Source organism: Mesoplodon mirus (genome assembly GCF_964341445.2).
Source record: "Mesoplodon mirus genome assembly, chromosome: X".
In the NCBI taxonomy this organism is placed as follows: domain Eukaryota; kingdom Metazoa; phylum Chordata; class Mammalia; order Artiodactyla; family Ziphiidae; genus Mesoplodon; species Mesoplodon mirus.
Genome location: NC_138981.1, coordinates 62293413 through 62301852, shown reverse-complemented (window position 1 = coordinate 62301852; position 8440 = coordinate 62293413). Strand labels below are relative to the sequence as shown.

The following is an 8440-nucleotide window of genomic DNA, read 5'->3' as shown; positions in this document are numbered from 1 at the left end:
TGTTCTTTTTAGTATGTTGCCGTTTTTTTTGAAATCTCTCTTTTTCTTGTTACTGGGTAAAATTTTGAGCTGGCTAAACTACAAATATGTCTGGCTTTCAATCTTCTAGGCCACTCCTCTTCTACTCCCTCCGCCCTCAGTCCCCTCCCTCTCACTTCTTAAAGCGCTGCACTTTGCTGCGACCGCCATATTTCTTCTTTTCCCGGGGTAGAAGCTTGCTCATATTGGATCTCTTTGCCCGTGTGGTTCTTTCTGGAACATTTTCCAGCCCCCAACCATGCCTTATGGCGTATTTCTTTTAAAAAATTCACCAAAAATTCATAAAATATTTTTAAAAATCTGAAATTTCTCCTAGTATTTTCTTGACACCTCGCTATTTTACAGATATTTGGGATATTTTTAGGCAGTTTTCCATTTTAAAGGAATTTTTCTTTGGAATGATTTTTGATTGACTCCTCTGGTTTTTTGTGGTTTAGTTTTCTTTTTCTCCCCCTTTTCTATATTTTGCCCATCGGGGCTGTGGATACCTGGTTTTAATATTGTTATTTTTTTGCCCATCGGGGCTGCGGATACCTGCTTTTATTTTTTTTTCCCTTAGCCCATCGGGGCCTCGGATACCTGCTGTGTACCCTCTCTCTCCCCAGCCCTCTGGCCCAACGGGGCAATGGATACCTGCCTTTTTTTTTTTTAAATTTATTTTTTGGCCCATCGGGGCCTTGGATACCTGCTTTGATTTTTTTTTTCCTTCCCATCGGGGCCACGGATACCTGCTTTAATTTTTTTTTTTTCCTTGCCCATCGGGGCCGCGGATACCTGCTTAGATTTTTTTTTTTTTTTCATCGCCCATCGGGGCTTTTTATGGATGGAAAAGTGTTGGGTTTTGTGGTTCGTTGTACTATCTGGAATGTCTACAAAATGTTGCTGCTAATCGTTTGGTGTTGTGTGAGTGGACCTACGGCTTTGGCTGGGAGATGACTTTGCAGTTAGGCTAGGGGGTTGTTTAGGCTGGGGAGGAAAGATGGCGGCCACGTTAGAATTGCCGCCCAGCTTGGCTGAGGGCTAGTTGTTTGTGCTAAGTATAAACCAGGAAGGTAAGATGAATAGTGGGACAGGCAGAGGAAATGATATGCATTGCATGAGTTAAGTGTTTTGAATGAGCTGATTTGGGTCATGTTAGGAGTTTTGCATGAATTGTGGTATCATGGTGGAAAAACAGGATCATCCTGTGTCACATTACAAAAGACTAATCGAAAATGAGAGGGCGAGGACCTAGGCGCAGGGTTCAAAATGGCGATTTTGACTTTGCAGCATTGCTTAGCATGGCTCTCTGCTTTGTTAGAGTGTTCAAAATGGCGGATCCATTTTGCCGCAGTGTTCCAGTGGCGGGAAGCCACATCATGGGTGTCTTTGTTCTAGTGTGCAGCATGGCGGTGGAAATATTCTGTTACATAGTAAAAGATGGCGGCTTAAGTACTTGCCGCAGTCTAAAACATGGCGGGCCTTTGTCTTTGCCGTGTGCATTTCCTGACAGGTTTTGCTTCAGGGACAATATGGCTGACCTTGTCATGTGGTTATCATGGCAGTTTGTCACGTGGACGTCATGGCAGGGGTTAGCGACCGTTACATTCTTGGCGGGCTTTGCACCAGGAGTGCCTGCCGCATTGTTAAAGATGGCGGGCTTTGCCGCGGAAAAAGTGAAAGGAGGGATTGGCAGTGTTGGATTGCCGCATGACCCACCCAATCAGAAAGGACGGTGGAATTGGTCGCAGCCAGTTAGTGGAGGATGGAATTAGACCGAGTTAGCATAGCACCTCGCTACCGTCTCTATTCAGCCAGTCAGGACGGGCCACGTTTGTACTACTCCCAGTGGGTGGTACCAAGGTCTTTCCAAGGACATTTGGCCTTTCCACCTCCCTCCCCTTTCACTTGCTCCCTCCCCTCCAGCATTGCCACTTGCAGTGCAGGATATTAGGTTGTTCGGGCTGAACTTCACGCCATTCCTCTGCATTGGTGCCGTGGCCTAAGGCTAGTGTACTACCCGCCCCCGCCAACCCCGCCTCTGCTCTTCTGCACTTTGGCCAGGGGCAGTGCTCCATGCCTGCCAAGTGTGAAAATGGCGGTGAGTCGTGGCAACGACCAGAATGGATCGCAGATGATCGTTGGCCAACAGGTGGCAGAAGAGGAATCCCTGCCTTCCTCAAGAGGAACACCAACCCCGTGGCTAATGCTGGGGTCGGATTTTGATTTCTATTTGTTTCTTGGATGTCAGTCATACATAGTTTGATTATGTGGTTTGCTAGTGTTCGATTTAAACCTTAAGGGACTACTATGGAAATGTATTTAGGGGCTTTATTTGTAGACTTCATTTCAGTTACATTTAATTGGTTTACATGTTTGGGTTCCTTTAAAATTCCTTAAAGTTTTCAGTTTCTTTTTCTACAATTGTCTTTAGATATTCAAAGTAAAATAATAAGCCATTTTAAATTTTTTACTATTTTTTACTTTGGGGCTGACTTAATAAACTACTTCCCTTTGAATTTTTGAAGAGTCTTATAGCACAGAAGTTGTTAATTAAAAATTTAACGTTATGACTGAATGTAAAAAGGAATATTTGAAGGTCCACTCCGGTCCAGGCCTTGCTTTGTTCCCACCCTTAATGCTGCACTAATTGACTAATGACCCACCTATATGCAGGAAACTTGAATTGCTGTGGACTTGCTTCTTCTATTTGAATTTATTATATTGGAGTATTATTGCTCATAATTTCAATTTTCTGTGTTTCCTTGACTCCACAGCCTCTAGCTCCACCCCAGCCCTGTTCCCAGCAACCCCCTTTCTGGCCCCAGCCCCGGCCCCAGCCCCAGCCCCAGCCCCTGCCCCTGCCCCTGCCCCAGCCCCTGCCCCAGCCCCTGCCCCTGCCCCAGCCCCAGCCCCAGCCCCAGCCCCAGCCCAGCCTCAGTCCTGTTTCTCCCTAAAGCCCGTGAAATTTGCATTGATTCAATGCTAAAAATAAGTTGTCCGTGGCTCACCCAGTAGACTGGGATACCCTGTCTGCCTCTAGCATTGCAGATCTTGAATGCTGACTACCCGAGTCACCGTTTTCAATTAATGTACAGAATCCCTTTTGTCCATTGTCCCATGTTAGAACAAAGAATCCACACACCCTTTGCATTAATATTAGGAAATGTTAATTAATTGAGAGCTTTCATAAGTCTAGTTACTCAATCTTCTCAATCCCCTGTCCTTAAGGAAGGAGAAACCATTCCTCTGTCATTGCTGCAGTAGTCACAATCCCAGTTTTCTGGACAGTGCATATATACTGTGCTGACCACCTAAACTCTTTCACTGAGTGAAATTCTAATTGTTCATAATCCTGCCCATTGGATTAGATCCCAGTCAAAAACCCTTTTGTATTCAGCAGGGGGCACAGAAAACCCAGATTTTTTGTTCCACAGTTAATGTGCTCAGTCCCAATTGTCATAGCCTTGTCCATTAAACAAAGGCATCCTACCAATTTTGCTCTGCTTTTCGGGAGTCCTGCTGTTCTTGGACAATTAAAGTACCAAACTGTACATCGTCTTCCCCATTAATCAATGACCCTCCATCCCATTCGCATTGCTATTAGGCAGTGCTGACTACCTGAGACCATCTTCCTTGAATTATTAATGAGATAATAATTGAGCCTATTAACAGTCCCAAGTACACTCTGCAGTCATGCAAAGGGATTTAGACAATCCCAATTGTTCATTACACAAGTCCTTTGCAACTTTTTTGCACTACAGCAGAAGTGCTCATCCTCAAAGTCCTTTACTTTGGCATATTAATGGGTACAATCACTGTTAGTCATGGTCCTGCCTAACAGGTAAGACCCACCCATGCTCTTCATTGCTCCTAGGCAGTTCGGACTACCTATCACTTTGCATTAATATGTAAAATCATTTCCCATGGCGCCACCCATTAGTCTAGGATATCCCTTACTTCTGTGCCATTTCTTCTGAGGAGTTCTGATTACCCAAAGTCCCTTCTCTTATTAAACAATTGATGTTCATAATTGAATATATCTATGGTCCCATGCAATAAAAAATGAAATCCCACACTCGGTGGAATACTGCTAGGTTGTGCAGATTATTCAAGAACTCAGCTTTTGGACAGTTAATTTGCACAGTTGCAGTTGTCCAGAGTCCTGTCCATTTTAATGGGCCACTGTATCCCATTTGCATGGTAGATGGGTCAAACTCTCAAGGAACCTTCTCTTGAATTGATAATGTTCATAGTTTCATTTGTCAATGTCCTGTGAATTAGTCACACCCACCTGCTTTGTATTCCAGCAGAGGACCCTTACTATTTAAGAACTCTGCACTAGGACATTTTATGTGCACAAACCTAATTGATTACACCTGAGCCTTTTGTATCAGGAACCCTGCACCATCTTTACTTCTGAAAGGTGCTAATTATTTAAGGCCATTTCCTGACACTGTTCACATGCAAAATTGCAGTCCCAATGACTCCTTTCTTTAAACTAGAATCCCATCCCCAACTAACTGCCTTTGTATTACAGCAGAGGATACTTCCGGCAGTTAATGGGCTTGATTGCAGCTACAGACCCCTCTGTTAGTCTAGCACCCATTCCCCTCCTAGATGATTTACATTACTACCGGCAGTACGAGGGACTGATAATGGACTTATATGGCTACAGTCCCTTATGTTAACCTAGGAACCCATCCCCACCTAACTCCCCTTGAGTGAGGAGGGTACTGCGGAGGGTACTTGGAACTGTTAATGAGCTTTATTGCAGCTACAGTTCCTTTTGTCACTCTAGAATCCATTCCCTTCCTACTCGATTTACATTATCACAAAGGGCACAAGGGACTGTTAATGTGCTTAAGTGGAGCTACAGTCCCTTATGTTAACCTAGGAACCCATCTTCCCCAACTTCTTTTGCATTAATACAGAGCCTACATGGACTTGTTAATGGGCTTAATTGTACTGCTGTCCCTTCTGTTAGTCTGGAATCCCATCCCTCCTACTCAATTTGCGTTACCCCAAAAATGTATGAGAGACTGTTACTGTGCTTAAATGCATCTATAGTCTCTTATGTTTACCTATGACCCCATTCCTGTCTAAATTCCTTTGCATGACTGCAGAGGGTACTTGGGACTGTTAATAGGCTCAATTAGAGCTACAGTCCCTTCTGTTAGTAGAGTCCCATGCCCTCCTACTCTTATTTGCATTACCAAAAGGGGGACAATGGACTGTTAATGGGCTTTATTGCAGATACAGTCCCTTCTGTTAATGTAGAAGCAGTTTCCTTCTTACTGGATTTGCATTACCACAGAGGGTACAGGGACTGTTAATGTGCTTAAATGCAGCTGCAGTCCCTTATGTTAAACTTGGATCCCATCCCCAACTATCTCCCTTTTCATTACTGCAGAGCCTACATAGAACTTGCTAATGGGCTTAATTGTACTACTGTCCCTTATCTTAGCCTAGAATCCCATCCCCTCCTAATTCCCTTTAGATTACCAAAGAGGACACAAGGGACTGTTAATGTACTTTTAAATGCATGTACAATCCCCCCCTCCCCGTTTTTTAACCTAGGATTCCATTCCCACCTCACTCTCTTTTCATGACTTCAGAGGGTACTTGGGACTGTTAATGGGTTTTATTGCAGCTACAGTCCCTTATGTTAGTCTAGATTCCCATTCACTCCTACATGATTTACATTAACACAGAAGGCACAAAGGACTGCTAATGTGCTTAAATAGAGCTACAGTCCTTTATGTTAATCTAGGATCCCATTGCCACTTAACTCCCTTTTCATTACTGCAGAGCCTACATGGACTTGTTAATGGGCTTAATGGCACTGCTGTCCCTTCTGTTAATCTAGGAGTCCATCCCACCTACTCAATTTGCATTATCCCAGAGTGTACAAGAGACTATTACTGTGCTTAAATGCATCTACAGTCTCATGTTTACCTATGATCCCATTCCCACCTAACTCCCTTGCACTACCACAGAGGGTACAAGGGACTGTTACTGTGCTTAAAAGCAGCTACAGTCCCTTATGTTTATCTAGGACCCTATTCCCGCCTGACTCCCTTTCAATGACTGAAGAGGGTACTTGGGACTGTTAATGGGCTTTACTGCAGCTACAGTCCCTTCTGTTAATCTAGAATCAGTTTCCTTCTTACTGGATTTGTATTACCACATAGGGTAACTGGGACTGTTAATGTGCTTAAATGGAGCTATAGTCCCTTATGTTAACCTAGGATCCCATTGCCACCTAACTCCCTTTTCATTAATGCAGAGCCTATATGGGACTTGTTAATGGGCTTAATTGCACTGCTGTCCCTCCTATTAGTCTAGGAGCCCATCCCTCTTACTTGATTTGCATTACCCCAGTGTGTAGAGACTGTTAACATCCTTAAATGCATCTACAGTCTCTCATGTTTACCTATGATCCAATTCCCATTTAAACCTCTTTGAATGACTGCAGAGGGTACTTGGGACTGTTAATGGGTTTTATTGAAGCTACAGTCCCTTCTGTTAGTCTAGACTCCCATTCACTCCTACACGATTTACATTAACACAGAAGGCACAAAGGACTGCTAATGTGCTTAAATAGAGCTACAGTCCTTTATGTTAATCTAGGATCCCATTGCCACCTAACTCCCTTTTCATTACTGCAGAGCCTACATGGACTTGTTAATGGGCTTAATGGCACTGCTGTCCCTTCTGTTAATCTAGGAGTCCATCCCACCTACTCAATTTGCATTATCCCAGAGTGTACAAGAGACTATTACTGTGCTTAAATGCATCTACAGTCTCATGTTTACCTATGATCCCATTCCCACCTAACTCCCTTGCACTACCACAGAGGGTACAAGGGACTGTTACTGTGCTTAAAAGCAGCTACAGTCCCTTATGTTTATCTAGGACCCTATTCCCGCCTGACTCCCTTTCAATGACTGAAGAGGGTACTTGGGACTGTTAATGGGCTTTACTGCAGCTACAGTCCCTTCTGTTAATCTAGAGTCAGTTTCCTTCTTACTGGATTTGTATTACCACATAGGGTAACTGGGACTGTTAATGTGCTTAAATGGAGCTATAGTCACTTATGTTAACCTAGGATCCCATTGCCACCTAACTCCCTTTTCATTAATGCAGAGCCTATATGAGACTTGTTAATGGGCTTAATTGCACTGCTGTCCCTCCTATTAGTCTAGGAGCCCATCCCTCTTACTTGATTTGCATTACCCCAGAGTGTAGAGACTGTTAACATCCTTAAATGCATCTACAGTCTCTCATGTTTACCTATGATCCCATTCCCATTTAAACCTCTTTGAATGACTGCAGAGGGTACTTGGGGGTGTTAATGGGCTCAATTAGAGTCATAATCCCTTCTGTTATTCGAGATTCCCATGCCCTCCTAATCCATTTGCATTACCAAAGGGGATACAAGGGAATGTTAATGTGCTTGAATGCAATTACCTACGATCCCATCCCCACTTAACTCCCTTTTCGTGATTGCAGAGAGTACTTGGGACTGTTAATGGGCTTTGTTGCAGGTACAGTCCCTTCTGTTAGTCTAGAATCTGTTTCATCCTGCTCCATTTGCATTAACACAGAGAGTACAGGGACTGCTAATGTGCTTAAATAGAGCTACAGTCCTTTAGGTTACTCTAGGATCCCATTGCCACCTAACTCCCTTTTCATTACTGCAGAGCCTACATGGACTTGTTACTGGGCTTTATTGCACTGCTGTCCCTCTGTTCATCTAGAATCCCATCCCTCATACTCAGTTTGCATTACCCCAGAGTATAGGAGAGACTGTTACTGTGGTTAAATGCATCTACAGTCTCTTATGTTTACCTATGATTCCATTCCCACCTAACTCCCTTGCACTACCACAGAGGGTACAAGGGACTGTTACTGTGCTTAAAAGCAGCTACAGTCCCTTATGTTTATCTAGGACCCTATTCCCACTTAACTCCCTTTTAATGACTGCAGAAGATACTTGGGACTTTTAATGGGCTTACATGCAGCTACAGTCCCCTGTCTTAACCTAGGATCCCATTCCTAATTATCTCCCTTCCATTATTGCAGAGCCTACATAGAACTTGTTAATGGCCTTAGTTGCACTACTGTCCCTTCCGTTAGTCTAGAATCCCATCCCTACCTAATTCCTTTTAGGTTACCAAAGAGGATACAAGGAACTGTTAATATGCTTAAATGTAGAAACAGTCACTTTTTTAAGGTAAGATCCTATTCTCACCTAACTCCCTTTGCATTACCACAGAGGGTACAAGGGACTGTTACTGTGCTTAAAAGCAGCTAAGTCACTTATATTAACCTAGGATCCCATCCCCAACGATCTCCTTCTTCATTACTGCAGAGCCTACATAGAACTTGCTAATGGGCTTAATTGTACTACTGTCCC

The 8440-nt window shown here is 43.6% G+C and overlaps 1 long non-coding RNA gene across 1 annotated transcript; it reads right to left on the bottom strand.

The window, feature by feature from the left end:
- Nucleotides 1-233: 233 nt before the first annotated feature.
- LOC309796415 lies at nucleotides 234-8440 on the bottom strand. The gene is made up of 2 exons (XR_014292452.1): nucleotides 7510-8440; nucleotides 234-6854 (listed from the first exon to the last, which is right to left on the bottom strand). It is a non-coding gene; the product is annotated as an uncharacterized lncRNA (long non-coding RNA).